Source organism: Oncorhynchus tshawytscha, linkage group LG07, assembly GCF_018296145.1.
Source record: "Oncorhynchus tshawytscha isolate Ot180627B linkage group LG07, Otsh_v2.0, whole genome shotgun sequence".
NCBI classification, from domain to species: Eukaryota; Metazoa; Chordata; class Actinopteri; order Salmoniformes; family Salmonidae; genus Oncorhynchus; species Oncorhynchus tshawytscha.
In genome coordinates, this window is record NC_056435.1 from 20,279,368 (window position 1) to 20,305,886 (window position 26,519).

Consider the following 26,519-nt stretch of genomic DNA (forward strand, 5'->3'; position numbering starts at 1 on the left):
TGTCAAATCGGAGGGCCTGTTGTCCGGACCTCTGGCAGTCTCTATGGGGGTGCCACAGGGTTCAATTCTCGGGCCGACTCTTTTCTCTGTATATATCAATGATGTCGCTCTTGCTGCTGGTGATTCTATGATCCACCTCTACGCAGATAACACCATTCTGTATGCATTTGGCCCTTCTTTGGACACTGTGCTATCAAACCTCCAAACAATGCCATACAACACTCCTTCCATGGCCTCCAACTGCTTTTAAATGCTAGTAAAACTAAGTGCATGCTCTTCAACCAATTGCTGCCCGCACCCTCCCGCCCGACTAGCATCACTACTCTGGACGGTTCTGACCTAGAATATGTGGACAACTACAAATACCTAGGTGTCTGGTTAGACTGTAAACTCTCCTTCCAGACTCACATTTAGCATCCGTTTTATCACCAAAGCACCATATACTACCCACCACTGCGACCTGTATGCTCTCGTTGGCTGACCCTCACTACATATCCGGCACCAAACCCACTGGCTTCAGGTCATCTATAAGTCTTTGCTAGGTAAAGCCCCGCCTTATCTCAGCTCAATGGTCACCAGAGCAACACGCGCTCCAGCAGGTATATTGCACTGGTCATCCCCAAAGCCAAAACATCCTTTGGCCACCTTTCCTTCCAGTTCTCTGCTGCCAATGACTGGAACGAATTGCAAAAATCTCTGAAGCTGGAGTCTTATATCTCCCTCTCTAACTTTAAGCATCAGCTGTCAGAGCAGCTTACCGAGCACTGTACCTGTACACAGCCAATCTGTAAATAGCACACCCGACTACCTCATCCCCATATTATTACTTACCCTCTTGCTCTTTTGCACCCCAGTATCTCTACTTGCACGTCATCATCTGCACATCTATCACTCCAGTATAAATGCTCAATTGTTATTATTTTCACCTCTATGGCCTATTTATTGCCAAACTTCTTATTCTTCTACATTTGCACACACTGTACATAGATTTTTCTATTTTTCTTTTATTTTGTGTTATTGACTGTGTGTTTGTTTGTGTAACTCTTTGTTGTTGTTTTTGTCACACTGATTTGCTTTATCTTGGCCAGGTTGCAGTTGTAAATGAGAACTTGTTCTCAACTGGCCTACCTGGTTAAATAAAGGTGAAATAAAATTAATAAATACACATTTCAACTAGACGTTGAACTGATGTCAATGCCCAGTGGGAGACCACTGTTCATTATTCCATTAGTTCGCAAAGAGGCAGGAGCGATTAGAGCTCAGTCAAATCAAGAATATATGCGTTCTGAGTTTTGATCAATGCTGGGAATAATATTTAGATGTTGACCTGTAAAAAACTTTCTTTACTGTGTACATGTTTATTTTTTTCAAACTAGAAAACATTATAGAGGTCCGGATCTCGGTGTCTTCATATGTAGCTACAGCCCTGGATAGAGAGCAGGCTAGACAGTTAGACTGGTAGACTATATTGACATGTGGTAAAGTTAGCGCCCGGGAAGGTTTAGTGAATAAGTACCAAAGCACCTTGAGATAGGGGAGATGCATGGAAGCAGATGGGGAAACGTGGCTAGGATGGAAGAAATTATGTAGCAAAATTCCAATACGTTTTGAACTGTCCCTAACCTCAAATCTTTCAGTGTGTTTCAGTGTACCCGGTGTGTGCTATGGAGAGTCCTAAGAGGAGAATGGCCTTTAAGAAGCTGAAAGGGAGGTGCATCGCTGAGCTGCTGCCCTTGGGCTGTACCTCCATCGCTTAGCCAGCCCCCAGACGGAAGCCAACCACAAGGTGTCTCAGGCTGCCAGCAACTGTCTCAGGACCAAGGTGTCCTTCAGGACCAAGGTTAGGGCGAGGACAAATATTTTTAATATAGTGAACAAAAATATAAATGCAACCTGCAACAATTTCAATGATTTTACTTAGTTAGAGTTCATATAAAGAATGAATAAATTCATTCGGCCCTAATCTATGGATTTCACATGTCTGGGCAGAGGCGTAGCCATGGGTGGGCCTGGGAGGGCATAGGCCCATCCACTTGGTAGACAGGCCCACACACTGGGGAGCAAGGTCCAGCCAATCAGAATGAGTTTTTCCCCACAAAAGGCTTTATTACAGACAGAAATACTCAGTTTCATTAGCTGTCCAGGTGGCTGGTCTCAGACAATCCCGCAGGTGAAGAAGCCGGATGCGGAGGTCCTGGGCTGGCGTCATTACACGTGGTCTGCGGTTGTAAGGCCAGTTGGGTATAATGCCAAATTCTCTAAAATGACCTTGAATTAAATTCTCTGACAACAGCTCTGGTGTACATTCCAGCAGTCAGCATGCGTGTGGCATTGTATTGTGGTACAAAACTTCTCAGTTTAGAGTGTCCTTTTATTTTCCTTAGCACAAGGTGCACCTGTGTAATGATCATGTTGTTTAATTAACCCTTTAGAACCCATAGCGGCTGTTGATGGCCTTTCTTTAAAATTACTATAGCAGCTGTGAACTGCCTTGTTTTTATAACAATAATATCAATATCACTAAATGAACATGTATACAACCTGTTGTTGTATTTGCGTGGCTGATGTTATCATCCAGAAACAGGGTATTACTCAAAGTGACGTAGCCAAAACAGACAAGACTTTTCACTGTGACAGAGGAACATTTCTGGGATCTTTATTTCAGCTCATGAAACACTTCACATGTTGCGTTTATATTTTTGTTCAGTATAGATTGGTATAACTTAAATCATTCTAAATTATTATTGATGTTTAAAAACACTTTTGTTTAAATGTTATAAACTCAAATAACTTCACAGATCTTCATTGTAAAGGGTATAAGCACTCTTTCCCATGCTTATTCAATGAACCATAAACAAGTAATGAACATGCACCTGTGGAACGGTTGTTAAGACACTAACAGCTTACAGACGGTAGGCAATTAAGGCCACAGTTATGAAAACTTAGGACACTAAAGAGGCCTTTCTACTGACTCTGAAAAACACCAAAAGAAAGATGCCCAGGCTCCTTGCTCATCTGTGTGAATGTGCCTTAGGAGACAGGGACTGCAGATATGGCCGGGGCAATAAATTGCAATGTCCGTACTGTGAGACGCCTAAGACAGCACAACAGGGAGACGGACGATCAGCTGATCGTCCTCGCAGTAGCAGACCTCGTGTAACAACACCTGCACAGGATCAGTACATCCGAACATCACACCTGTGGGACAGGTACAGGATGGCAACAACGACTGCCCGTGTTACACCAGGAATGAACAATCTCTCCATCAGTGCTCAGACTGTCCGCAATAGGCTGAGAGAGGCTGGACTGAGGGCTTGTAGGCCTGTTGTAAGACAGGTCCTCACCAGACATCACCAGCAACAACGTTGCCTATGGGCACAAACCCACCTTCGCTGGACCAGACAGGACTGGCAAAAAGTGTTCTTCACTGACGAGTCACGGTTTTGTCTCACCAGGGGTGATGGTCGGATTCGCATTTATCGTCGAAGGAAAGAGCGTTACACCGAGGCCTGTACTCTGGAGCGGGATCGATTTAGAGGTGTATCACAGCATAATCGGACTGAGCTTGTTGTCATTGCAGGCAATCTCAATGCTGTGCATTACAGGAAGACATCCTCCTCCCTCATGTGGTACCCTTCCCACAAGGTACCACATGAGAAAGACAGGAATGTCAGGAACGTCTTCCTGCAAGGCAGGAATGTCAGTGTTCAGGAATGTCAGTGTTCTGCCATGGCCAACGAAGAGCCCGGATCTCAATCCCATTGAGCACGTCTGGGACCTGTTGGACCGGAGGGTGAGGGCTAGGGCCATTCCCCCAGAAATGTCCGGGAACTTGCAGGTGCCTTGGTGGAAGAGTGGGGTAACATCTCACAGGAAGAACTGGCAAATCTGGTGCAGTCCATGCGGAGGAGATGCACTGAAGTGCTTAATGCAGCTGGTGGCCACACCAGATACTGACTGTTACTTTTGATTTTGACTCCCCTTTGTTCAGGGACACATTATTCCATTTCTGTTAGTCACATGTCTGTGGAACTTGTTCAGTTTATGCCTCAGTTGTTGAATCTTTTTATGTTCATACAAATATTTACCCATGTTGAGGTTTGTTGAAAATAAACGCAATTGACAGTGAGAGGATGTTTCTTTTTTGCTGAGTATAAAAGCTCAATAAAAGGGCCTCCCAAGTGGTGCAGTGGTCTAAGGAACTGCTTTGCAGTGATAGCTGTGCCACTAGAGATCCTGGTTCGAGTTAAGGCTCTGTCGCAGCCGCCGCGACCAGGAGACCCATGGGGCAGCGCACAATTGGCCCAGTGTCATCCGGGTTAGGGGAGGGATTGGCCGGCAGGGATGTCCTTGTCCCATCGCTCTCTAGGGACTCCTGTGGCGCATACACGGTCACCAAGTGTACGGTGTTTCCTCCGACACATTGGTGTGGCTGGCTTCGGGTTAAGCGAGCATTGTGTCAAGAAGTAGTGCGGCTTGGTAGGGTTGTGTTTCGGAGGACGCACGGCTGTTGACTGTCGCCTCTCCCGAGTCTGTACAGGAGTTGCAGCGATGAGACAAGACTGTAACTACCAATTGGATATCATGACAAAGGGGTACAGAAATGTATAAATGCTCAATAATTGTAATGCTAATAAATGTTTAATAATAATATACTCATGTATTAATAGTATGTATACTACTTATAAACTGTTTATTTATTCTCAAAGAGTCCTGGTATACATACGAAACATTAATCCATTACCAAAGGACAACACAAGTGTCCCATCCTAATTATTCTTCACTGTAGCTGTAGTCTAGATCCGTCATGCCTCCCTCAGTTGGTATGGTATTAATTACAATTGATTAAACTAAGTGATATGAGCAGCAGTTCAAAGATAGCGTGAGGCAAGAGGCTGCAATCATCAGCACCCACACAGATTCTGCAAATGCACGGGAGTTTGCTTCACTCTCTGCAACGTGATAGCTGCTTGACAACTTTGGTTGAGATTAGCCTCTCATTTTGTGCTCTTTGTTGTTGCGGGTGGAAGTCATTGATTCTGCTAATGCTCATTTCGTATAGCTGAGTCTTTAATCATGGCCTTTACACTTGGGTTGAAAACCTCTCCCATGCTCAACCATGTTCATAATGAAATATTTACCCTAATGATAGATTTATCACATTATACTTTGTTAGTGAAGTACTTGTAGGACCGGTTTCCCAGACACAGATTTAGCCTAGTCCAGGACTAAAAAAACATTCTCAATGGAGATTCTCTATTGAAGTACTGGGAGTCTGGGAAAACTAAACAAAGTCTCACTAAAAAATATGACATGCTATAATTTCAAAATTTGATGGATTTTATGTCCTTATTGTCTTATTATCCTCCTAGGCTGTAGTCTACTACACGGAAATCCTGAGGAACAGCGATGTCCAGCTCCAGCAGACTGCCTGTCTGGCCCTCAAGTGTCTCAAAGTGAGTGCTCTTGGTTGTGTACAATGTATATGTGCCAAAGCCACAGGGTGTCGCAAGAAGGGGACATGTGTTGCCAATTGCCACTCTGCATCAACACACTCGATCTTATCCTGGACACTAATGCTTGTAGATTGTTTTGGGCATGGCAGTTCTCTCCACTGCCTTATTTCACTGGGATTTTTTGATGGCATATTTGAGGGAGCCACTGAAGTTGTAGACGTTTGGCCCTGCTTGAAAATAAAGACACCAAGCCAATTAAAAACTAAGGGATACCTTTGAGTGTTTGTACTTGAGATGTATTGCCGTCGTGCTTTTGGGAGACTTATCATGCACATGTTATCATGTGGGTTATAACGTGGATAACATGGGTTATCATGTGCATAGACAAGATTACGTTTTGAAGGGATGGCAGCCTAGCTGTTTGGTTTATATGACACGCTTTGAACTTTGATCTCCTGTGTTTGGCAGGCGATGGAGAGCGTGGAGCAGGAGGTTGAGTTGTGGTGGTCATCTGACGAGGACCTGCGCAGTGCTGTTAGAGAGACCGTGCTATCATATGGTAATCATTCAGCCCTGTTCATTTGCATGCAATTACATTACTAGATAAGTTCCCCCAGGTATTCATTATGATTTAAAGGGTAGGTAGCATAAACCTAACCACCTGTAACATATGGTTTTGCATTAGTATACACATCAAAAGTCCCAATGCAAAGTTACCTCACTTTTCTATCTTTCATGTCGAAAAATATTTGTCCTGGGTGTGATGCAATATGGAGGACCCGGTAAGCCAGCCAATTCCCTACAATGTAAGCTTCAACAGAAATAACTTCAAATTAAACCAAATAATTTGCACTCATGACTACTGGTTTAACTTGCAAGGTTGCTAGGCAACTATTTGCCATCGCACTGCACACTGCCTTATCCCATCTGGACAAGAGGAATAACTATGTACGAATGCTGTTCACTGATTACAGTTCAGACCTTTAACACCATAGTACCCGACAAGCTCATCATTAATCTCGAGGCCCTGGATCTGAACCCCGCCCTGTGCAACTGGGTCCTGGACTTCCTGACAGGCCGCCCCAGGTGGTGAAGGTAGGAAACAACACCTCCACTATGCTAATCCTCAACACAGGGGCCCTGCGTGGCCACGCACACCTCCAACTCAATCATCAAGTTTGTAGACAACACAACAGTAGTAAGCCTAATTACCAACAATGATGAGACAGCCTACAGTGAGGAGGTGAGGGCCCTGGCGGAGTGGTGCCAGGAAAACTACTTCTCCCTCAACGTCAATAAAACGAAGGAGCTGATCGTGGACGTCAGGACACAGCAGAGGGAGCACGCCCCTATCCACATCGACTGAACCGTAGTGGAGAAGATGAAAAGCTTCAAGTTCTTCTGCGTACACATCACTGACAATCTGAAATGGTCCACCCGCACAGTGGGGTGAAGAAAGTGCAACAGTGCATCTTCAAACTCAGGAGGCTGAAGAAATTCAGCTTGGCCCCTAAGACCCTCGCAAACTTTTACAGATGCACTATTGATAGCACCCTGTCGGGCTGTATCACCGCCTAGTACGGCAGCTGCACCGCCCACAACCGCAGGGCTGTCCAGAGGATGGCGCTGTCTGCCCACCGCAGGCACACTGCCTGCCCTCCAGGACACCTACAGTACCCGATGTCATAGGAAGGCCAAAAAGATCATCAAGGACATCAACCATCTGAGCCATAGCCTGTTCAGCCCACTATCATCCAGAAGGCGAGGTCAGTACAGGTGCATCAAAGCTGGGACTGACAGACTGAAAAACAGCTATTATCGCAAGGCCATCAGACTGTTAAATAGCCAACACTAGCCGGCCTCCACCAAGTACGCTGCCCTGAACTTATTCACTGTCACTAGCCGGCTACCACCCGGTTACTCAACCCTGCAACTTAGAGGCTGCTGCCTTATGTACATAGATATGGAATCACTGGTCACTTTAATAATGGAACACTGTTCTTAATAATGTTAACATACGGTTTTACTAATTTCATATGTATATACTGTATTCTAGTCAATGCCACTCCAACGTTGCTCGTCCTAATATTTATATATTTCATAATTACATTCTTTTACTTTTTGATTTTGTGTTGTTGTTACTGTTTGATTTGTTATTGTTGTGAATTGTTACATACCGTCACGCCCTGGTCAAAGTATTTAGTGTTTATCTTTATGTATTTGGTCAGGCCAGGGTGTGGCATGGGGTTTTGTAATTGTGGTGTGTTTTTTTATGTCTCTATTTTAGTTTGGCCAGGGCGTGAGTTGGGGTGGGCATTCTATGTTTTTGTTCTATGTTTTGTATTTCTGGTTTTGGCCTGGTATGGTTCCCAATCAGAGGCAGCTGTCAATCGTTGTCTCTGATTGAGAACCATACTTTAGGCAGCCTGTTTTCCAACTATGGGTTGTGGGTAGTTATTTTCTGGTTAGTGTTTGTTGCACCTGTCAGAACTGTTCGTTTTGTTGTTTTTGTTTGTGTATTCATTTTTTATTAAAAGTATTATGGATATGTACCACGCTGCACTTTGGTCCTCTTCACCTTCTTCCACCAATGAAAATCGTTACATACTTTCCTGAACATACTTTCCTGAAACCCGCCTCACCCAATGTGGTATGGATCTGCTATTTTTATACTTTAGAACAGGAACCCCCTTCAGCAGCTAGCCAGCTAACTACCCGTCATCACCGTTAAGCGCTGACATCTGCCGACCTCTGCCCGGTAAACTCCTGCCAGCCTGCACAGCGTGATATCAACCCAGAGCATATCGGACTGCTTTTCTCTACCACATCTCCGGATTCATACCGCAAGCTCTGAACCTCTACTCCAGATCATCACAACTAGCTGCTATCCGAGTGGCTACTCCTGGCTAACGTTTCTGTCCTGAAGCAAGCACCAGTTAGCCTGGAGCTAGCCTCAAACTAGGCCCATCTCCCGGCTAGCCGAAGAGATCCATCAAGCAATTCCTGGGCTTCAATACCTCTTTTGCCAATTGGCCTGGACTCTTTGCTGCTGACATGGAGCCCCACCGATCCATCACGACTGGTCTGCCGACGTAAACGTCCGAGGGAGTTTCATCAGGCTCTCCCGTTGCGATGTCCCCCTGAGGCCATCTGCTAGCCTGCTGCTAGCCTCGGCCTGCTAGCTGTCTGAATCGCCATGCCTCCAGCTCGCCTAGCTACTCACTGGACCCTATGATCACTCGGCTACATATGCCTCTCCCTAATATCAATATGCCTTGTCTATTGCTGTTTTGGTTAGTCATTTTTGTCTTATTTCACTGTAGAGCCTCCAGCCCTGCTCAATATACCTTAGCTAGCCCTTATGTTCCACACCCCACACATGCGGTGACCGCACCTGGCTTAAATGGTGCCTCGAGAGACAAAACCTCTCTCATTGTCACTTGAAGCCTAGGCTTACCTCCAATGTACTCACATCCTACCATACCCTTGTCTGTACATTATGCCTTGAATATATTCTTCCGCACCCAGAAATCTGCTCCTTTTACTCTCTGTTCTGAACGCACTAGACGACCAGTTCTTTTAGCCTTTAGCAGTACTCTTATCCTACTCCTCCTCTGTTCATTTAGTGATGTAGAGGTTAACCCAGGCCCTGCAGCCCCCAGCATCACTCCCATTCCCCAGGCACTCTCATTTGTTGACTTCTGTAACCGTAAAAGCATTGGTTTCATGCATGTTAACATTAGAAGCCTCCTCCCTAAGTTTGTTTTATTCACTGCTTTAGCACACATTGACCTCATCCCGTCAGTTGAGGATGCCTGGTCATTCTTTAAAAGTAACTTCCTCACCATTTTAGATAAGCATGCTCCGTTCAAAAAATGCAGAACTAAGAACAGATATAGCCCTTGGTTCACTCCAGACCTGACTGCCCTCGACCAGCACAAAAATATCCTGTGGCGGACTGCAATAGCATCGAATAGTCCCCGAGATATGCAACTGTTCAGGGAAGTCAGGAACCAATACACGCAGTCAGTCAGGAAAGCTAAGGCTAGCTTCTTCAGGCAGAAGTTTGCATCCTGTAGCTCCAACTCCAAAAAGTTCTGGGACACTGTGAAGTCCATGGAGAACAAGAGCACCTCCCCCCAGCTGCCCACTGCACTGAGGCTAGGTAACCTTCAAACAAGCATTTCTCAACAGCTGGCCATGCCTTCCGCCTGGCTACTCCAACCTCAGCCAACAGCTCCGCCCCCCCCGCAGCTACTCGCCCAAGCCTCTCCAGGTTCTCCTTTACCCAAATCCAGATAGCAGATGTTCTGAAAGAGCTGCAAAACCTGGACCTGTACAAATCAGCTGGGCTTGACAATCTGGACCCTCTATTTCTGAAAGTATCCGCCGCCATTGTCGCAACCCCTATTACCAGCCTGTTCAACCTCTCTTTCATATCGTCTGAGATCCCCAAGGATTGGAAAGCTGCCGCAGTCATCCCCCTCTTCAAAGGGGGAGACACCCTGGACCCAAACTGTTACAGACCTATATCCATCCTGCCCTGCCTATCTAAGGTCTTCGAAAGCCAAGTCAACAAACAGGTCACTGACCATCTCGAATCCCACCGTACCTTCTCCGCTGTGCAATCTGGTTTCCGAGCCGGTCACGGGTGCACCTCAACCACGCTCAAGGTCCTAAACGATATCATAGCCGCCATCGATAAAAGACAGTACTGTGCAGCCGTCTTCATCAACCTGGCCAAGGCTTTCGACTCTGTCAATCACCGCATTCTTATCGGCAGACTCACTAGCCTTGGCTTCTCAAATGATTGCCTAGCCTGGTTCACCAACTGCTTCTCAGATAGAGTTCAGTGTGTCAAATCGGAGGGCCTGTTGTCCGGACCTCTGGCAGTCTCTATGGGGGTGCCACAGGGTTCAATTCTCGGGCCGACTCTTTTCTCTGTATATATCAATGATGTCGCTCTTGCTGCTGGTGATTCTATGATCCACCTCTACGCAGATAACACCATTCTGTATGCATTTGGCCCTTCTTTGGACACTGTGCTATCAAACCTCCAAACAATGCCATACAACACTCCTTCCATGGCCTCCAACTGCTTTTAAATGCTAGTAAAACTAAGTGCATGCTCTTCAACCAATTGCTGCCCGCACCCTCCCGCCCGACTAGCATCACTACTCTGGACGGTTCTGACCTAGAATATGTGGACAACTACAAATACCTAGGTGTCTGGTTAGACTGTAAACTCTCCTTCCAGACTCACATTTAGCATCCGTTTTATCACCAAAGCACCATATACTACCCACCACTGCGACCTGTATGCTCTCGTTGGCTGACCCTCACTACATATCCGGCACCAAACCCACTGGCTTCAGGTCATCTATAAGTCTTTGCTAGGTAAAGCCCCGCCTTATCTCAGCTCAATGGTCACCAGAGCAACACGCGCTCCAGCAGGTATATTGCACTGGTCATCCCCAAAGCCAAAACATCCTTTGGCCACCTTTCCTTCCAGTTCTCTGCTGCCAATGACTGGAACGAATTGCAAAAATCTCTGAAGCTGGAGTCTTATATCTCCCTCTCTAACTTTAAGCATCAGCTGTCAGAGCAGCTTACCGAGCACTGTACCTGTACACAGCCAATCTGTAAATAGCACACCCGACTACCTCATCCCCATATTATTACTTACCCTCTTGCTCTTTTGCACCCCAGTATCTCTACTTGCACGTCATCATCTGCACATCTATCACTCCAGTATAAATGCTCAATTGTTATTATTTTCACCTCTATGGCCTATTTATTGCCAAACTTCTTATTCCTCTACATTTGCACACACTGTACATAGATTTTTCTATTTTTCTTTTATTTTGTGTTATTGACTGTGTGTTTGTTTGTGTAACTCTTTGTTGTTGTTTTTGTCACACTGATTTGCTTTATCTTGGCCAGGTTGCAGTTGTAAATGAGAACTTGTTCTCAACTGGCCTACCTGGTTAAATAAAGGTGAAATAAAATTAATAAATACACATTTCAACTAGACGTTGAACTGATGTCAATGCCCAGTGGGAGACCACTGTTCATTATTCCATTAGTTCGCAAAGAGGCAGGAGCGATTAGAGCTCAGTCAAATCAAGAATATATGCGTTCTGAGTTTTGATCAATGCTGGGAATAATATTTAGATGTTGACCTGTAAAAAACTTTCTTTACTGTGTACATGTTTATTTTTTTCAAACTAGAAAACATTATAGAGGTCCGGATCTCGGTGTCTTCATATGTAGCTACAGCACTGGATAGAGAGCAGGCTAGACAGTTAGACTGGTAGACTATATTGACATGTGGTAAAGTTAGCGCCCGGGAAGGTTTAGTGAATAAGTACCAAAGCACCTTGAGATAGGGGAGATGCATGGAAGCAGATGGGGAAACGTGGCTAGGATGGAAGAAATTATGTAGCAAAATTCCAATACGTTTTGAACTGTCCCTAACCTCAAATCTTTCAGTGTGTTTCAGTGTACCCGGTGTGTGCTATGGAGAGTCCTAAGAGGAGAATGGCCTTTAAGAAGCTGAAAGGGAGGTGCATCGCTGAGCTGCTGCCCTTGGGCTGTACCTCCATCGCTTAGCCAGCCCCCAGACGGAAGCCAACCACAAGGTGTCTCAGGCTGCCAGCAACTGTCTCAGGACCAAGGTGTCCTTCAGGACCAAGGTTAGGGCGAGGACAAATATTTTTAATATAGTGAACAAAAATATAAATGCAACCTGCAACAATTTCAATGATTTTACTTAGTTAGAGTTCATATAAAGAATGAATAAATTCATTCGGCCCTAATCTATGGATTTCACATGTCTGGGCAGAGGCGTAGCCATGGGTGGGCCTGGGAGGGCATAGGCCCATCCACTTGGTAGACAGGCCCACACACTGGGGAGCAAGGTCCAGCCAATCAGAATGAGTTTTTCCCCACAAAAGGCTTTATTACAGACAGAAATACTCAGTTTCATTAGCTGTCCAGGTGGCTGGTCTCAGACAATCCCGCAGGTGAAGAAGCCGGATGCGGAGGTCCTGGGCTGGCGTCATTACACGTGGTCTGCGGTTGTAAGGCCAGTTGGGTATAATGCCAAATTCTCTAAAATGACCTTGAATTAAATTCTCTGACAACAGCTCTGGTGTACATTCCAGCAGTCAGCATGCGTGTGGCATTGTATTGTGGTACAAAACTTCTCAGTTTAGAGTGTCCTTTTATTTTCCTTAGCACAAGGTGCACCTGTGTAATGATCATGTTGTTTAATTAACCCTTTAGAACCCATAGCGGCTGTTGATGGCCTTTCTTTAAAATTACTATAGCAGCTGTGAACTGCCTTGTTTTTATAACAATAATATCAATATCACTAAATGAACATGTATACAACCTGTTGTTGTATTTGCGTGGCTGATGTTATCATCCAGAAACAGGGTATTACTCAAAGTGACGTAGCCAAAACAGACAAGACTTTTCACTGTGACAGAGGAACATTTCTGGGATCTTTATTTCAGCTCATGAAACACTTCACATGTTGCGTTTATATTTTTGTTCAGTATAGATTGGTATAACTTAAATCATTCTAAATTATTATTGATGTTTAAAAACACTTTTGTTTAAATGTTATAAACTCAAATAACTTCACAGATCTTCATTGTAAAGGGTATAAGCACTCTTTCCCATGCTTATTCAATGAACCATAAACAAGTAATGAACATGCACCTGTGGAACGGTTGTTAAGACACTAACAGCTTACAGACGGTAGGCAATTAAGGCCACAGTTATGAAAACTTAGGACACTAAAGAGGCCTTTCTACTGACTCTGAAAAACACCAAAAGAAAGATGCCCAGGCTCCTTGCTCATCTGTGTGAATGTGCCTTAGGAGACAGGGACTGCAGATATGGCCGGGGCAATAAATTGCAATGTCCGTACTGTGAGACGCCTAAGACAGCACAACAGGGAGACGGACGATCAGCTGATCGTCCTCGCAGTAGCAGACCTCGTGTAACAACACCTGCACAGGATCAGTACATCCGAACATCACACCTGTGGGACAGGTACAGGATGGCAACAACGACTGCCCGTGTTACACCAGGAATGAACAATCTCTCCATCAGTGCTCAGACTGTCCGCAATAGGCTGAGAGAGGCTGGACTGAGGGCTTGTAGGCCTGTTGTAAGACAGGTCCTCACCAGACATCACCAGCAACAACGTTGCCTATGGGCACAAACCCACCTTCGCTGGACCAGACAGGACTGGCAAAAAGTGTTCTTCACTGACGAGTCACGGTTTTGTCTCACCAGGGGTGATGGTCGGATTCGCATTTATCGTCGAAGGAAAGAGCGTTACACCGAGGCCTGTACTCTGGAGCGGGATCGATTTAGAGGTGTATCACAGCATAATCGGACTGAGCTTGTTGTCATTGCAGGCAATCTCAATGCTGTGCATTACAGGGAAGACATCCTCCTCCCTCATGTGGTACCCTTCCCACAAGGTACCACATGAGAAAGACAGGAATGTCAGGAACGTCTTCCTGCAAGGCAGGAATGTCAGTGTTCAGGAATGTCAGTGTTCTGCCATGGCCAACGAAGAGCCCGGATCTCAATCCCATTGAGCACGTCTGGGACCTGTTGGACCGGAGGGTGAGGGCTAGGGCCATTCCCCCAGAAATGTCCGGGAACTTGCAGGTGCCTTGGTGGAAGAGTGGGGTAACATCTCACAGGAAGAACTGGCAAATCTGGTGCAGTCCATGCGGAGGAGATGCACTGAAGTGCTTAATGCAGCTGGTGGCCACACCAGATACTGACTGTTACTTTTGATTTTGACTCCCCTTTGTTCAGGGACACATTATTCCATTTCTGTTAGTCACATGTCTGTGGAACTTGTTCAGTTTATGCCTCAGTTGTTGAATCTTTTTATGTTCATACAAATATTTACCCATGTTGAGGTTTGTTGAAAATAAACGCAATTGACAGTGAGAGGATGTTTCTTTTTGCTGAGTATAAAAGCTCAATAAAAGGGCCTCCCAAGTGGTGCAGTGGTCTAAGGAACTGCTTTGCAGTGATAGCTGTGCCACTAGAGATCCTGGTTCGAGTTAAGGCTCTGTCGCAGCCGCCGCGACCAGGAGACCCATGGGGCAGCGCACAATTGGCCCAGTGTCATCCGGGTTAGGGGAGGGATTGGCCGGCAGGGATGTCCTTGTCCCATCGCTCTCTAGGGACTCCTGTGGCGCATACACGGTCACCAAGTGTACGGTGTTTCCTCCGACACATTGGTGTGGCTGGCTTCGGGTTAAGCGAGCATTGTGTCAAGAAGTAGTGCGGCTTGGTAGGGTTGTGTTTCGGAGGACGCACGGCTGTTGACTGTCGCCTCTCCCGAGTCTGTACAGGAGTTGCAGCGATGAGACAAGACTGTAACTACCAATTGGATATCATGACAAAGGGGTACAGAAATGTATAAATGCTCAATAATTGTAATGCTAATAAATGTTTAATAATAATATACTCATGTATTAATAGTATGTATACTACTTATAAACTGTTTATTTATTCTCAAAGAGTCCTGGTATACATACGAAACATTAATCCATTACCAAAGGACAACACAAGTGTCCCATCCTAATTATTCTTCACTGTAGCTGTAGTCTAGATCCGTCATGCCTCCCTCAGTTGGTATGGTATTAATTACAATTGATTAAACTAAGTGATATGAGCAGCAGTTCAAAGATAGCGTGAGGCAAGAGGCTGCAATCATCAGCACCCACACAGATTCTGCAAATGCACGGGAGTTTGCTTCACTCTCTGCAACGTGATAGCTGCTTGACAACTTTGGTTGAGATTAGCCTCTCATTTTGTGCTCTTTGTTGTTGCGGGTGGAAGTCATTGATTCTGCTAATGCTCATTTCGTATAGCTGAGTCTTTAATCATGGCCTTTACACTTGGGTTGAAAACCTCTCCCATGCTCAACCATGTTCATAATGAAATATTTACCCTAATGATAGATTTATCACATTATACTTTGTTAGTGAAGTACTTGTAGGACCGGTTTCCCAGACACAGATTTAGCCTAGTCCAGGACTAAAAAAACATTCTCAATGGAGATTCTCTATTGAAGTACTGGGAGTCTGGGAAAACTAAACAAAGTCTCACTAAAAAATATGACATGCTATAATTTCAAAATTTGATGGATTTTATGTCCTTATTGTCTTATTATCCTCCTAGGCTGTAGTCTACTACACGGAAATCCTGAGGAACAGCGATGTCCAGCTCCAGCAGACTGCCTGTCTGGCCCTCAAGTGTCTCAAAGTGAGTGCTCTTGGTTGTGTACAATGTATATGTGCCAAAGCCACAGGGTGTCGCAAGAAGGGGACATGTGTTGCCAATTGCCACTCTGCATCAACACACTCGATCTTATCCTGGACACTAATGCTTGTAGATTGTTTTGGCATGGCAGTTCTCTCCACTGCTTTATTTCACTGGGATTTTTTGATGGCATATTTGAGGGAGCCACTGAAGTTGTAGACGTTTGGCCCTGCTTGAAAATAAAGACACCAAGCCAATTAAAAACTAAGGGATACCTTTGAGTGTTTGTACTTGAGATGTATTGCCGTCGTGCTTTTGGGAGACTTATCATGCACATGTTATCATGTGGGTTATAACGTGGATAACATGGGTTATCATGTGCATAGACAAGATTACGTTTTGAAGGGATGGCAGCCTAGCTGTTTGGTTTATATGACACGCTTTGAACTTTGATCTCCTGTGTTTGGCAGGCGATGGAGAGCGTGGAGCAGGAGGTTGAGTTGTGGTGGTCATCTGACGAGGACCTGCGCAGTGCTGTTAGAGAGACCGTGCTATCATATGGTAATCATTCAGCCCTGTTCATTTGCATGCAATTACATTACTAGATAAGTTCCCCCAGGTATTCATTATGATTTAAAGGGTAGGTAGCATAAACCTAACCACCTGTAACATATGGTTTTGCATTAGTATACACATCAAAAGTCCCAATGCAAAGTTACCTCACTTTTCTATCTTTCATGTCGAAAAATATTTGTCCTGGGTGTGATGCAATATGGAGGACCCGGTAAGCCAGCCAATTCCCTACAATGTAAGCTTCAACAGAAATAACTTCAAATTAAACCAAATAATTTGCACTCATGACTACTGGTTTAACTTGCAAGGTTGCTAGGCAACTATTTGCCATCGCACTGCACACTGCCTTATCCCATCTGGACAAGAGGAATAACTATGTACGAATGCTGTTCACTGATTACAGTTCAGACCTTTAACACCATAGTACCCGACAAGCTCATCATTAATCTCGAGGCCCTGGATCTGAACCCCGCCCTGTGCAACTGGGTCCTGGACTTCCTGACAGGCCGCCCCAGGTGGTGAAGGTAGGAAACAACACCTCCACTATGCTAATCCTCAACACAGGGGCCCTGCGTGGCCACGCACACCTCCAACTCAATCATCAAGTTTGTAGACAACACAACAGTAGTAAGCCTAATTACCAACAATGATGAGACAGCCTACAGTGAGGAGGTGAGGGCCCTGGCGGAGTGGTGCCAGGAAAACTACTTCTCCCTCAACGTCAATAAAACGAAGGAGCTGATCGTGGACGTCAGGACACAGCAGAGGGAGCACGCCCCTATCCACATCGACTGAACCGTAGTGGAGAAGATGAAAAGCTTCAAGTTCTTCTGCGTACACATCACTGACAATCTGAAATGGTCCACCCGCACAGTGGGGTGAAGAAAGTGCAACAGTGCATCTTCAAACTCAGGAGGCTGAAGAAATTCAGCTTGGTCCCTAAGACCCTCGCAAACTTTTACAGATGCACTATTGATAGCACCCTGTCGGGCTGTATCACCGCCTAGTACGGCAGCTGCACCGCCCACAACCGCAGAGCTGTCCAGAGGATGGCGCTGTCTGCCCACCGCAGGCACACTGCCTGCCCTCCAGGACACCTACAGTACCCGATGTCATAGGAAGGCCAAAAAGATCATCAAGGACATCAACCATCTGAGCCATAGCCTGTTCAGCCCACTATCATCCAGAAGGCGAGGTCAGTACAGGTGCATCAAAGCTGGGACTGACAGACTGAAAAACAGCTATTATCGCAAGGCCATCAGACTGTTAAATAGCCAACACTAGCCGGCCTCCACCAAGTACGCTGCCCTGAACTTATTCACTGTCACTAGCCGGCTACCACCCGGTTACTCAACCCTGCAACTTAGAGGCTGCTGCCTTATGTACATAGATATGGAATCACTGGTCACTTTAATAATGGAACACTGTTCTTAATAATGTTAACATACGGTTTTACTAATTTCATATGTATATACTGTATTCTAGTCAATGCCACTCCAACGTTGCTCGTCCTAATATTTATATATTTCATAATTACATTCTTTTACTTTTTGATTTTGTGTTGTTGTTACGGTTTGATTTGTTATTGTTGTGAATTGTTACATACTGTCACGCCCTGGTCAAAGTATTTTGTGTTTATCTTTATGTATTTGGTCAGGCCAGGGTGTGGCATGGGGTTTTTGTAATTGTGGTGTGTTTGTCTTGGGGTTTTGGTGGTGGTATTGGGATTGTAGCTTAGTGGGTTGTCTAGCAAAGTCTATGGCTGTCTGGAGTGGTTCTCAATCAGAGGCAGGTGCTTATCGTTGTCTCTGATTGGGAACCATATTTAGGCAGCCATATTCTTTGAGTTTGTCGTGGGTGATTGTCCTGAGTGTCTTGATGTCCTTGTTTGATGTTAGTTGACACAAGTATAGGCTGTTTTCGGTTTTCGTTTTGTTTATTGTTTGTAGTGTTTGTGTTTAGTCATGTTTACGTTTGTTTAAATAAACATGGATCGCAATCGACACGCTGCAGTTTGGTCCGACTCTCCTTCACTATATGAAAACCATTACAGAATCACCCGCCACCAACGGACCAAGCAGCGTGTCAACAGGCAGGAGCAGCAGGAGAGGCAACAGGTGCAGCAGGAGAGGAGGCAACAGGAGCAACCCAAAGAGGAGTACAGTATGGACTATACTTCTTGGGAGGAGATAGACAGGTGGGCGGTCGACCCAGGGAGAGTGCCGGAGCCCGCCTGGGATTCGATGGAGCAGTGCGCGGAAGGTTATCGGTGAATGAGGTTGGCGAAGCAAGCACGGCGGCGCGGACGGAAGCCCGAGAGTCAGCCCCAAAAATTTCTTGGGGGGGGGGCTCACAGGGAGTATGGCTATGCCAGGTAGGAGACCTGTGCAAACTTCCTGTGGTTACCGGGGGGCTAGAGAGACCGGGCAGGCACCGTGTTATGCAGTGGTGCGCACGGTGTCCCCAGTGCGGGTGCATAGCCCGGTGAGGTATATTCCAGCTCCTCGGTTCGGCCGGGCTAGAGTGGGCATCGAGCCAGGTAAGGTTGGGCAGGCTCGGTGCTCAAGAGCTCCAGTGCGCCTGCACGGTCCGGTCTATCCAGTACCACCTCCACACCCCAGCCCTCCGGTAGCAGCTCCCCGCACCAGGCTTCCTGTGCGTGTCCTCGGTCCAGTACCACCAGTACCAGCACCACGCATCAGGCCTACAGTGCGCCTCGCCTCTCCAGCACTGTCGGAGCCTCCCGCCTGTTCAGCGCAGCCAGAGCCTTCCTCCGACACAGCGCTGCAGGAGTCTCCCGCCTGTTCAGCGCAGCCAGAGCCTTCCTCCTCTACAGCGCTGCCGGAGTCTCCCGCCTGTTCAGCGCAGCCAGAGCTGCCAGTCTGCATGAAGCAGCCAGGACTGTCAGTCTGCATGGAGCAGCCAGAGCTGTCAGTTTGCATGAAGCAGCCAGAGCTGTCAGTCCGCATGGAGCAGTCAGAGCTGTCAGTCTGCATGGAGCAGTCAGAGCTGTCAGTCTGCATGGAGCAGTCAGAGCTGTCAGTCTGCATGAAGCAGCCAGAGATGTCAGTCTGCATGGAGCAGCCAGAGCTGTCAGTCTGCATGGAGCAGCCAGAGCTGCCAGTCTACATGAAGCAGCCCGAGCTGCCAGTCTGCATGAAGCAGCCAGTCTACATGGAGCAGCCAGAGCTGTCAGTCTGCATGAAGCAGCCAGAGCTGTCAGTCTGCATAGAGCAGCCAGTCTGCATGGAGCTGCCAGTCTGCATGGAGCTGCCAGTCTGCAAGGAGCTGCCAGTCTGCAAGGAGCTGCCAGTCTGCAAGGAGCTGTCAGTCTGCAAGGAGCTGTCAGTCTGCAAGGAGCTGTCAGTCTGCAAGGAGCTGTCAGTCTGCAAGGAGCTGTCAGTCTGTAAGGAGCTGCCAGTCTGCAAGGAGCTGCCAGTCAGCACGGAGCCGCCAGAGCGGTCAGTCTGTAAGAAGCCGCCAGAGCTGTCAGCCTATATGGAGCAGCTAGTGCCGCCAGTCTGCCCAGCGCTGCCAGTGCCCCCAGTCTGCCCAGCGTCGCCAGTCTGCCCAGCGCCGTCAGTCTGCCCAGCATCGCCAGTCTGCCCAGCGCCGTCAGTCTGCCCAGCGCCGTCAGTCTGCCCAGCACCGCCAGTCGGCCCAGCACCGCCAGTCGGCCCAGCACCGCCAGTCGGCCCAGCACCGCCAGTCGGCCCAGCACCGCCAGTCTGCCCAGCGTCGCCAGTCTGCCCAGCGCCGCCAGTCTGCCCAGCGCCGCCAGTCTGCCCAGCGTCGCCAGTCTGCCTAGTGTCGCCAGTCTGCCCAGCGTCGCCAGTCTGCCCAGCGTCGCCAGTCTGCCCAGCGCCGCCAGGCTGCCCAGCGCCGCCAGGCTGCCCAGCGCCGCCAGATCTGCCAGTCAGCCAGACTCTTCCAGATCTGCCAGTCAACCAGACTCTTCCAGATCTGCCAGTCAACCAGACTCTTCCAGATCTGCCAGTCAGCCAGGATCTGCCAGTCAGCCAGGATCTGCTGAAACCACCAGCCAGCCAGGATCTGGTAGATCTATCTACCTGCCTGAGCTTCCTCTCACTCCTGAGCTTCCTCTCACTCCTGAGCTTCCTCTCACTCCTGAGCTTCCTCTCACTCCTGAGCTACCTCTCACTCCTGAGCTACCTCTCACTCCTGAGCTACCTCTCACTCCTGAGCTACCTCTCACTCCTGAGCTACCTCTCACTCCTGAGCTACCTCTCACTCCTGAGCTTCCTCTCACTCCTGAGCTTCCTCTCACTCCTGAGCTTTCCCTCAGTCCCGAGCTGCCTCAGTCCCGAGCTGTCCTTCAGTCCCGATCTGCTCCTCAGTCCAGTGGGGTTCTGGGTGAGGACTACTAGGCCATGGTCGGCGGCAAGGGTGGACTATCCAGGGACGAAAGGAGAGGGGACTAAGACATTAACTGAGTGGGGTCCACGTCCTGCGCCGGAGCCGCCACCATGGACAGACGCCCACCCGGACCCTCCCTATTGTTTTGAGGTGCGTTCGGGAGTCCGCACCTTAGGGGGGTTCTGTCACGCCCTGGTCAAAGTATTTTGTGTTTATCTTTATGTATTTGGTCAGGCCAGGGTGTGGCATGGGGTTTTTGTAATTGTGGTGTGTTTGTCTTGGGGTTTTGGTGGTGGTATTGGGATTGTAGCTTAGTGGGTTATCTAGCAAAGTCTATGGCTGTCTGGAGTGGTTCTCAATCAGAGGCAGGTGCTTATCGTTGTCTCTGATTGGGAACCATATTTAGGCAGCCATATTCTTTGAGTTTGTCGTGGGTGATTGTCCTGAGTGTCTTGATGTCCTTGTTTGATGTTAGTTGACACAAGTATAGGCTGTTTTCGTTTTGTTTATTGTTTGTAGTGTTTGTGTTTAGTCATGTTTACGTTTGTTTAAATAAACATGGATCGCAATCGACACGCTGCAGTTTGGTCCGACTCTCCTTCACTATATGAAAACCGTTACACATACTACTGCACTGTTGGAGCAAGGCTCACAAGCATATCGCTACACCCACAATAACATCTGATAAATATGTGTATATGACCAATAAAATTGGATTTGATTTGAACTTGACGGAGCGTGAAAAATAAAACTAATTATAATGTGCAAATATTGTACAATCCAAGTGTGCAAAGCTCTAGGAGACTTACCCAGAAATACTCACAGCTGTAATCACTGCCATCCGCTCCTTATTTACTGCACATTTTCTGTGATTAGTGGATTTTAGCTCACCACCGCCAACAGTTGGTCTGGAATGTAATTATATGCTAGCATGGCTAAGGGCTAACATTAGCCAGCTTGAGTTAGCTACCGAGCTAGCATACAAACTCGGTAGCACAGAGTACAGTCGTGGCAAAAAGTTTTGAGAATTTCCACAAAGTTTGCTGCTTCAGTGTCTTTAGATATTTTTGTCAGATGTTACTATGGTATACTGAAGTATAATTGTAAGCATTTCATAAGTGCCAAAGGCTTTTATTGACAATTACATCAAGTTGATGCAAAGAGTCAATATTGCAGTGTTGACCCTTCTTTTTCATGACCTCTGCAATCCGCCCTGGCATGCTGTCAATGAACTTCTGGGCCACATCCTGACTGATGGCAGCCCATTCTTGCATAATCAATGCTTGGAGTTTGTCAGAATTTGTGGGGTTTTATTTGTCCACCCGCCTCTTGAGGACAAGTTCTCAATGGGATTCAGGTCTGGGAGTTTCCTGGCCATGGACCCAAAATATCGATGTTTTGTTCCCCGAGCCACTTAGTTATCACTTTTGCCTTATGGCAAGGTGCTCCATCATGCTGGAAAAGGCATTGTTCATCACCAAACTGTTCCTGGATGGCTGGGAGATGTGTTGGTACCATTCTTTATTCATGGCCGTGTTCTTAGGCAACATTGTGAGTGAGCCCAGTCCCTTGGCTGAGAAGCAACCCCACACATGAATGGTCTCAGGATGCTTTACTGTTGGCATGACACAGGACTGATGGTAGCGCTCACCTTTTCTTCTCCGGACAAGCTTTTTCTGGATGCCCCAAACAATCAGGCAGGGGGTTCATCAGAGAAAATGACTTTACCCAGTCCTCAGCAGTCCAATCCCTGTACTTTTGCAGAATATCAGTCTGTCCCTGATGTTTTTCCTGGAGCCTGCGCTGACCTTGTGTTTAGCCAAACTGACAGTAACTACCTAGCATAGCTTGGTGATAGCTGTAAGCTGGCTATCATATTTAGCTGATATTTCTCTGTCAAATCAGTTATGCCAAGAATGTGTTTCATAAGACACTTGCTACGAAAGTAATTTAGTTTCAACGTGTCACAACTTCCGCCGAAGTTGGTTCCTCTCCTTGTTCGGGCGGCGTTCGGCGGTCGGCGTCACCGGTCTTCTAGCCATCATTGATCCACTTTTCATTTTCCATTTGTTTGGTCTTGTCTTCCCACACACCTTGTTTAAATTCCACCATTACATGTTGTGTATTTAACCCTCTGTTCCCCCATGTCCTTGTCTGGAATTGTTTATTGTAAGTGCATGTGCATGTTTATTCTGGTGTGCGACGGGTTTTTGTACCCATTTATTGTTTGTTCTGATCTGGGGGTTTTATTATTAAACTGCTCCGTGGTAAACCCAGAGTTTGCTCTCCTGCGCCTGACTTCTCTGCTGCCAAGACACACCCCTTACACAATTTATTACGTTACAGCCTTATTCTAGAATTGTAATTTTTAAAATGTATCTAAAGAAAAAACGAGTGTGTTTGTTTTACAAATACAACACATTTGATGCTGTAAATATATTGATATGCTTATAAAGACAGCATAACTACATTTACCAAGAAAAAGTTAATCAATTGTGGGCTCCTGAGTGACACAGCGGTCTAGGCCACTGCAATCTCAGTGCAAATACACTGTTGTGTATTTGGCTTGCATTGGATTTGTGACACACATGCTAAAAAGTTAGCAGTTGAAACAGAGGCCAGGTAAACAAAGCTAAAGCATGGGTTGCTTTCATACCTGGTCCATAGACTGCTTACAGGGTAAGAAAACCAAGATGTAATTTTGTTATTTGGGTGAACTATCCCTTTAACAAGGGTGGGGTGGGGTGTGTTTTAGAGAATAATAACCTAATAGCAGGAACAGCATCATCTAGTTGTCAGAACCTGGTAATATCCGGATGTAGGACGGGACATGAACCAAACAGCTTCAATGGCTAATTTCTCTGAACAGGGGGAAAAACATCACCAAATTCACTGAAAATACTGGATGAAGAAACAATACTCCGGGCCTCTGCTCCATACTACACCAAACAAAAATATGAACGCAACATGTAGTGTTGGTCCTATGTTTCATGAGCTGAAATATTAACTCCCAGAAATGTTCCATATGCACAAAAAACATTTATCTCATGTTTACATTCCTGTTATGGGCCATTTATTCTTTGCCAAGATAATCCAATCCATCCACCTGACAGTTGTGGCATATCAAGAGGCTGATTAAACAGTGTAATGGGCACTCTAAAATTTACAGTTTTGTCACACAACACAATGCCACAGATGTCTCAAGTTTTGAAGGAGCATGCAATTGGCATACACTAGAGCTGTTGCCATAGAATTGAAAGTTAATGTCTCTACTATAAGTCGCCTCCAACGTCGCTTTAGATTAGCAGTACGTCCAACCGGCCTCACAACTGCAGACCATGTGTAACCACGCCAGCCCAAGACCTCCACATCTGGCTTCTTCACCTGCGGGATCGTCTGAAACCAGCCACCCAGGCGGCTGATGAAACTGAGGAGTATTTCTGTCCGTAATGAAGCCCATTTGTGGGTAAAAACTCAGTCTGATTGGCTAGACCTGGCTCCGCAGTGGTTGGGCCCGGCTCCAAAATAGGTGGGCCTATGCCCTCCTAGGCCCACCCATGGCTGCGTCCTTGCCCAGTCATGTGAAATCCATAGATTAGGGCCTAATGAATTTATTTTAATTAACTGATTTCCTTATATGAACTGTAATTCATTGAAATTGTTTCATGTTGCATTTATAATTTTGCTCAGTATATTGACCGGATCAAACTTGATTTAAGTGTCCTCCATTATTCTGAAGTGGGGCTGGTGTTTGGCCACTGCCTCAGCCTTCTGTAACAGCTCCTAATATGATAGGGAGTTCCCACGAAGAATGCTGAACAAACAAATCCACCAGGTGTTGAATAAAATAAAATATCACTCAATAAATGAGAAATTTAATTCTCTAGTTTGGAAGTTATTTATATGTTACCTTTGCTGCAGAGGATACGTTCATTACAGTTATCAGGCTCAGAAATGGGCAATTAACTGTACTTCAGATTGCAGCCCAAATAAATGCTTCACAGAGTCCAAGTAAGACACATCTGAAAATAAATTGTTCAGAGGAAAATGCGTGAATCAGGCCTTCATGGTCGAATCGCTGCAAAGAAACCACTACTAAAGGACACCAATAATAAGAAGAGACTTGCTTGGGCCAAGAAACACGAGCAATGGACATTAGACAGGTGTAAATCTTTCCTTTGGTCTGATGAGTCCAAATTTTTGATTTTTGGTTCCAACTGCCGTGTCTTTGTGAGACGCAGAGAAGTGAACGGATGATCTCCGCATGTGTGGTTCCCACCTTGGTGACATGGAGGAGGTGTGATGGTGCTTTGCTGGTGACACTGATTTATTTAGAATTCCAGGCACACTTCACCAACATGGCTACCATAGCATTCTGCAGCGATACGCCATCCCATCTGGTTTGAGATTAGTGGGACTATCATTTGTTTTTCAACAAGACAATGACCCAACACACCTCCAGGCTGTATACGGGCTATTTGGCCAAGAAAGAGAGTGACGGAGTGCTGCATCAAATGACCTGACCTCCACAAGCACCCAACCTCAACCAAATTGAGATGGTTTGGGATGAGTTGGACCGCAGAGTGAAGGAAAAGCAGCCAACAAGTGCTCAGCATATGTGGGAACTCCTTCAAGACTGTTGGAAAAGCTTTCCAGGTGAAGCTGGTTGAGTGAATGCCAAGAGTGTGCCAAGCTGTCATCAAGGCAAAGGGTGGCTACTTTGAAGAATTTAAAATCTAAAATATATTTTGATTTGTTTATGACGTTTTGGTTACTACATGATTCCATGTGTTATTTCATAGTATTGACGTCTTTGCTATTATTCTACAATGTAGAAAATAGTAAAAATAAAGAAAAGCCCTTGAATGAGTAGGTGTCTCCAAACTTTTGATTGGTACTGTACGTCCACATACTTCTCTCCTCTCTTCAGGTTCAGGAACTTCAGTGGATGCTCGTGCCTGCACGCCATCCCAAACACACCAGTTATGTCCAGTTTCTGGGTTTTGTGTTTGGATCACAGCACATCCCGGCTTGAAATCCCTGGCACCCCTGTAAAATTAAGTGAATAAGCATGAGTGAAAAAAGTCATCCATATTCACTAAGCAGTTCATGTTTCATGAAATCTGTTCAACATAAATATTTTTATGGACAGAATAGTCCAATGCTAAAATAACACCATCAAGGATAAATGTCTTCTCCTGAATTTAATAAAACCTTTTAACTTCTCCAACATTAGCCCAGCTGTTGATTATACACACAAACACACATCACACAAGTGACACAGACGAGGGCTAGTGAAATTAACTGATTGTGAGATACATCACATTCTTTAAAATCCAGTATACCTCAGTTGGTGTGTCTGATGCTCCTCCTACAAAGCAGTCGACATTGTCTTGGTCACAAAAGAACCGCCCAGCATGTTTAGGACCCTCAATGCTGGTCCCAAATGATCTTTGGCCTACCTCTAAAGTAAATAACAGTCAGAAGACGGTTGTACTGGCTGTGACAGTCATGGTCATCTTGTCTCCTCCACTCCCATCGTCGGCCCACCGGGACACATGGTATGAAGTGCCCTGACTAAGACAGACAGACACAAAGTTGTTGTAGAACAGACTACATTAGCTGCAGATTTGAAACTACACTATCAGGGGGATATTTCATTGGACAATGTTGTTAGAAAACACAAAACCAACTCTGTGCTTGGTACAACAGATTTAGTCACATTTACCTTATCGCTGCAGGGAACTGTAACTTTTATGGAAACTGAACAGTAAGTACATCATCAAGTACATCAACATTTTGGAC

At 46.1% G+C, this 26,519-nt stretch overlaps 2 long non-coding RNA genes across 2 annotated transcripts; both read left to right on the plus strand.

Annotated features, from left to right (window-relative positions):
- Nucleotides 1-1,169: 1,169 nt before the first annotated feature.
- LOC121846839 lies at nt 1,170-6,550 on the plus strand. Its single transcript, XR_006083830.1, has 3 exons — nt 1,170-1,840; nt 5,373-5,456; nt 5,925-6,550. It is a non-coding gene; the product is annotated as an uncharacterized LOC121846839 (long non-coding RNA).
- Nucleotides 6,551-11,480: 4,930 nt separating this feature from the next.
- On the plus strand, nt 11,481-26,202 carry LOC112255433. Its single transcript, XR_002954250.2, has 4 exons — nt 11,481-12,151; nt 15,684-15,767; nt 16,235-16,325; nt 25,645-26,202. It is a non-coding gene; the product is annotated as an uncharacterized LOC112255433 (long non-coding RNA).
- The last annotated feature ends 317 nt before the right edge of the window (nt 26,203-26,519 follow it).